This window comes from Symsagittifera roscoffensis, chromosome 6 (assembly GCF_963678635.1).
Source record: "Symsagittifera roscoffensis chromosome 6, txSymRosc1.1, whole genome shotgun sequence".
Taxonomy (NCBI): domain Eukaryota; kingdom Metazoa; phylum Xenacoelomorpha; order Acoela; family Convolutidae; genus Symsagittifera; species Symsagittifera roscoffensis.
This window is the reverse complement of record NC_087067.1, coordinates 13,120,997-13,126,996: the sequence shown is the minus strand read 5'-3', so window position 1 is coordinate 13,126,996 and position 6,000 is coordinate 13,120,997. Positions and strand designations below refer to the sequence as shown.

Sequence of the window (6,000 nt, the reverse complement as noted above, 5' to 3'; positions counted from 1 at the left end):
TCTCAGGGAACGAGGGGATGGCCGATCCCCCCACCCTTCCTGGTTCGTGAATTTTCGGTCTTAACTAGGTTAAAAATCTATTCACGGTAATCCGGAAGGCTTCCGCGTTCCTAACTAACCTTCTGCACCGGCGGTTTAGGCCTATTAAGGGCGTTAATGTGTGCATCCGCTCGGCGCGGAGTGCTCATTAACGGTTCTGCTGGTCATGATGTTAAAAAAGATTAACACCCAGGAGCGCCATAAAAACATCTATGTAACATTCGCCCGGAAGATAAATATCGACGAAAAATAAAGCTAGGTTCTAAGACGACTGGCCAACGTCTAAACAGAGCTCTACATGCTTTTCACCTTCTCTACCAAGCCAGTTCTTTTGGTGGTCTTTCTAACATCGGGTCGACAAAAACGTTACTGCTTTCGGCTTCGGTCAAAACACTCAAATTAACTAGATTACATGCAGAAACAGTGAGCTCATGGCTGGGTCTCAGTATGCCCAGACCACGAGGTCACTCCTAAAAACAGGGCTACTACTATTTATTGAATTATTATTGTTTTTGTTCAGTAGATAAAAATCATCATCTCCATCGAAGATGGATCAACCCCTTCCCCCAACTCCTAGCTTCTCATCCTAGCAAAATGAATTCAGATGTTAATTAAATTCAATTCAGGACATAATAGGGAAGCTAAAAGTTTGTATAAAATGATATAAGTTCCAATCCCGAGACCCCTCCGGATTCTTGAATCCGGGGAAACAAGACCCTTATCTTCCTTCCGGAAGGCTGTCTTCCACCCTTCACCGTTGTTCGCAACGGCCTTGCAACTATTGTAGCGACACAATAGTTGCAAATCGGAACGGTCTCTGCTACTCCTGCAATTTGTTGTTGTTTTCCAATCACAATTCTCGTCGTTATCGCCTACGCAACTGATGTTGTTGTGTTTTTATTCTGGCTTTCTTCCAAAATGGCCGCTTTTGACGCTTCTCAGAATTATTAAGTCATCACTTCGAATTTTTAAAATTTCAAAATACCAGAATATCTTGACCTTCACCGTTTGACTAATCGTCCCCATAACGTTGTTAATCTCTTAAAACCGTCAATTCGGAAGGTTAGCTGCTAAAATTTCGACTCTGTTGAATCTGCATTTTTGTCCATTCTGGTCGAATGTCACATACTCCCCGGACAGTCCGGTCAATGTCCTCATTGAATCTCGCAGTGTTCGTAAAATTGGTACAGTGTCATTGAACAGAATTTACAAAATGCACGAAATTACTTTTATCCGCGTCATATCGACTCACTGCAGAATATAAACGGCATCATACTACATCACTATAGCCTTCAAATTTTTTCATTAATCTGCACATTGAGGATATGACCTAAGATAAAAACATCTTTTCTGACTTCCAATGTCAATGCCCTGATTAAAACTTTTTCTCCTAGATTTTCAAAAGATGTTGGTTTTTATATGCATGAATGTTGATGTTCTTAGTTGTTTCGCTCCAGGCTGAAATTAATCTGTGAACGCAAATTTTTGGACAAAAAGTGGGCAGGTGCAGTTTAGCCTTGAAGTTGAGTTGAGTTCATCTTATTGAAAGTTTTGGATTTGTTATTTCAAAACAAACATCTAGATCGTTCCAGACTTTAGAATGATGGAAATATCTGGGTTAATATTTCTTCTTGCACTGTGAATGTTCAGCTGTAATGGCCAAGTGATTAAGGCGTTCGACTTGAAATCCTATGGGATTTTGCCGCGTAGGTTTGAACCCTTCTCGCAGCGGATAAGAAGTTTTTTTTTCATTTTTTGAATGTAGGTTAGACGTATATTTGGCATCAAAATTTTTTTTCTATGGTTAAATACGATTATCATGATTGGATGATGATCAATGAAACTAAACCTGATCAAGTGTTTTCTTCATGTGTTTTTTTTGCTTCTAACATTTGCTAAACAGTTTTTAAAGTACTTGAGCAGTATTACTGGCTCGACTAAGCTTTGGTTTATAAAAAGCCGCAAATTTGTTTGCTAGTAGTCAGTCAAAAAACACTAAACTGAAAGTCGAAGTTTTCAGTTTGAGTTAGTTCTAAGTCCCAAATGTTTTCTTACATTTTTCAACAAGATTTCCTTCCTAATTAGGGTCTCGCAAAAATATACCTCTTACTGAACAAAAAAGTAGGAAAAGAAAGAGAACTGTCGGACAAGAGAATTCAGCTAAAATTTTGGAGGAATTTTTTTTCAGAAGCAGTAGTTTTCTTTTAAAAATATACAGAAGTTGTGTTTTCTAAAAACTTAGACTTGTAACGGCGACTTTTGCTTTGGTTGAAACCCTGGCTTAGTTTTTCTTCGGTCACTTAGAGCTTTCAGCTGCGATGGCCGAGTGGTTAAGGCGTTGGACTTGAATTGCAATGGGGTTTTCCCGCGTAGGTTCGAACCCTGCTCGAAGCGTGCAAGAAGTCTTTTTTGTTGTTTTGTTGTAACCATTTTTTTTCATTCTTTGAAAGTGCGTTGTACGTAAATTTGGCATAAAAACGTTTCTAAGCTTAAATACGATTATCATCAAATTACGGATGATGATCATTGAAACTTAACCTGATCAAGTGTTTTCTTCATGTATTTCTTACATGCTTCTGACATTTGCCAAACAGTTTTTAAAGTAGTTGAGCAGCATGACTGGCTCGACTAAGCTTTGGTTTATAAAAAGCCGCAAATTTGTTTGCTAGTAGTCAGTCAACAAACACTAAATTGAAAGTCGAAATTTTCAGTTTGAGTTGGTTCTAAGTCCCAAATGTTTTCTTTCATTTTTCAACAAGATTTCCTTCCTAATTAGGGTCTCGCAAAAATATACCTCTTACTGAACAAAAAAGTAGGAAAAGAAAGAGAACTGTCGGACAAGAGAATTCAGCTAAAATTTTGGAGGAATTTTTTTTCAGAAGCAGTAGTTTTCTTTTAAAAATATACAGAAGTTGTGTTTTCTAAAAACTTAGGATTGTAACGGCGACTTTTGCTTTGGTTGAAACCCTGGCTTAGTTTTTCTTCGGTCACTTAGAGCTTTCAGCTGCGATGGCCGAGTGGTTAAGGCGTTGGACTTGAATTCCAATGGGGTTTTCCCGCGTAGGTTCGAACCCTGCTCGAAGCGTGCAAGAAGTCTTTTTTGTTGTTTTGTTGTAACCATTTTTTTTCATTCTTTGAAAGTGCGTTGTACGTAAATTTGGCATAAAAACGTTTCTAAGCTTAAATACGATTATCATCAAATTACGGATGATGATCATTGAAACTTAACCTGATCAAGTGTTTTCTTCATGTATTTCTTACATGCTTCTGACATTTGCCAAACAGTTTTTAAAGTAGTTGAGCAGCATGACTGGCTCGACTAAGCTTTGGTTTATAAAAAGCCGCAAATTTGTTTGCTAGTAGTCAGTCAACAAACACTAAATTGAAAGTCGAAGTTTTCAGTTTGAGTTGGTTCTAAGTCCCAAATGTTTTCTTTCATTTTTCAACAAGATTTCCTTCCTAATTAGGGTCTCGCAAAAAATATACATCTTACTGAATAAAAAATTAGGAAAAAAAGCGGACTGTCGGACAAAAGAATTCAGCTAAAATTTTGGAGGAATTTTTTTTCAGAAGCAGCAGTTTTCTTTTAAAAATAAACAGAAGTTGTGTTTTCTAAAAACTTAGACTTGTAACGGCGACTTTTGCTTTGGTTGAAACCCTGGCTTAGTTTTTCTTCTGTCATGTAGCTCTCTCAGCTGCGATGGCCGAGTGGTTAAGGCGTTGGACTTGAATTCCAATGGGATTTTCCCTCGTAGGTTCGAACCCTGCTCGCAGCGGGCAAGAAGTCTTTTTTGTTGTTTTGTTGTAACCATTTTTTTTCTATTCTTTGAAAGTGCGTTGTACGTAAATTTGGCATAAAAAAAACGTTTCAAAGCTTAAATACGATTATCATAATATTTCGGATGATGATCATTGAAACTTAACCTGATCAAGTGTTTTCTTCATGTTTTTCTTACATGCTTCTGACATTTGCCAAACAGTTTTTAAAGTAGTTGAGCAGCATGACTGGCTCGACTAAGCTTTGGTTTATAAAAAGCCGCAAATTTGTTTGCAAGTACTCAGTCAAAAAACACTAAACTGAAAGTCGAAGTTTTCATCTTGAGGTAGTTCTAAGTCCCAAATGTTTTCCTACCATTTTCAACAAGATTTCCTTCCTAATTAGGGTCTCGCAAAAATATACCTCTTACTGAATAAAAAAGTAGGAAAAGAAAGCGGACTGTCGGACAAAAGAATTCAGCTAAAATTTTGTAGGAATTTACTTTCAGAAGCAGCAGTTTTCTTTTAAAAATATACAGAAGTTGTGTTTTCTAAAAACTTAGACTTGTAACGGTGACTTTTGCTTTGGTTGAAACCCTGGCTTAGTTTTTCTTCTGTCATGTAGCTCTCTCAGCTGCGATGGCCGAGTGGTTAAGGCGTTGGACTTGAAACCCAATGGGAGTTTCCCGCGTAGGTTCGAACCCTGCTCGCAGCGGGCAAGAAGTTTTATTTGTTGTTTTGTTGTAACCTTTTTTTACATTCTTTGAAATTGCGTTCTACGTAAATTTGGCACAAAAAACGTTTCATAGCTTAAATACGGCTATCATTTTGTTTCGGATGATGATCATTGAAACTTAACCTGATCAAGTGTTTTCTTCATGTATTTCCCAAACTGTTTTTAAAGTAATTGAGCAGCATGAGTGGCTCGACTAAGCTTTCGTTTATAAAAAGCCGCAATTTTTAACCAAGCATTTTGTTTGCTAATAGTCAGTCAAAAAACACCAAACCGAAAGTCGAAGTTTTCATTTTAAGTTAATTCTAAATCCCAAATATTTTTTACTCTTTTCAACAAGAGTTCCTTCATGATTAGGGTCTTGTAAAAATTATACCTCTCACTGAATAAAGAAGTTGGAACAAAAACGGACTGTCGGACAAAAGAATTGAGCTAAAATTTTGAAGGACGTTTTTTTCATAGGCAGCGGTTTTCTTTTAAAAATTATACAGAAGTTTTGTTTTCTAAGAAGCTAGACTTGTTAAGTCGTCTTTCGCTTTGTTTGAATCCCTGGGTTATTTTTTCTTCTTTCACCGTGAACGTTCAGCTGCGATGGCCGAGTGGTTAAGGCGTTGGACTTGAAATCCAATGGGATTTTACCCGCGTAGGTTCGAACCCTGCTCGCAGCGGCCAAGAAGTCTATTTTATTGTAACTATGTTTTTCCATTTTTTGAAAGTAAGTTGTACGTATATTTGGCATTAAAAATACGTTTCAAAGCTTAAACACGATTATCATAAATTTTTGGATGATGAGCATTGAAGTTAAACCTGATCAAGTGTTTTCTTCATGTATTTTTTGCATGCTTCTGACATTCGACAAACAAATTTTAAAGTAATTGAGCAGCATGACTGTCTCGACCAAGCTTTCGTTTACAAGAAGCCGCAATTTCTAACCAAGCGTTTTGTTTGCTAGTAGGCAGTCAAAAAACACCAAACCGAAAGTCGAAGTTTTCAGTTTGAGTTAGTCCTAAGTCCAAATATTTTTTACTCTTTTCAACAAGATTTCCTTCATGATTAGGGTCTTGTAAAAATTATACCTCTCAATGAATAAAAAGTTGGAAAAAACGGACTGTCGGACAAAAGAATTCAGCTAAAAATTTGAAGAAATTTTTTTCAGAAGCAGCAGTTTTCTTTTAGAAATATACAGAAGTTGTGTTTTCTAAAAACTTAGACTTGTAACGGCGACTTTTGCTTTGGTTGAAACCCTGGCCTAGTTTTTATTCTGTCACTTAGAGCTTTCAGCTGCGATGGCCGAGTGGTTAAGGCGTTGGACTTGAACAAAATCAGTTGAATCAGTTAGTATGGCCAGTTTATTTTATACTTATAGGTTCCTCTCCATTTCCCGGTTTCTTCGCTGAAATCTGGGATCGAATCTCGAAGGATCTCGTTTTTTTATGCAATTGTATGCAATTGAATTTTTTTCCGGTTCAAAA

General features: G+C 37.0%; 5 non-coding genes across 5 annotated transcripts; all 5 read left to right on the top strand.

Moving 5' to 3' along the window:
* The first annotated feature begins 2,351 nt into the window (after nt 1-2,351).
* Nucleotides 2,352-2,433, top strand: Trnas-uga (transfer RNA serine (anticodon UGA)). The gene has a single exon. It is a non-coding gene; the product is annotated as a tRNA-Ser (tRNA).
* A 609-nt stretch (nt 2,434-3,042) lies between these two features.
* Trnas-uga (transfer RNA serine (anticodon UGA)) lies at nt 3,043-3,124 on the top strand. The gene has a single exon. It is a non-coding gene; the product is annotated as a tRNA-Ser (tRNA).
* A 609-nt stretch (nt 3,125-3,733) lies between these two features.
* Nucleotides 3,734-3,815, top strand: Trnas-uga (transfer RNA serine (anticodon UGA)). Its single transcript has one exon. It is a non-coding gene; the product is annotated as a tRNA-Ser (tRNA).
* Nucleotides 3,816-4,428: 613 nt separating this feature from the next.
* Trnas-uga (transfer RNA serine (anticodon UGA)) lies at nt 4,429-4,510 on the top strand. The gene has a single exon. It is a non-coding gene; the product is annotated as a tRNA-Ser (tRNA).
* Nucleotides 4,511-5,113: 603 nt separating this feature from the next.
* Trnas-uga (transfer RNA serine (anticodon UGA)) lies at nt 5,114-5,196 on the top strand. Its single transcript has one exon. It is a non-coding gene; the product is annotated as a tRNA-Ser (tRNA).
* Nucleotides 5,197-6,000: the final 804 nt, after the last annotated feature.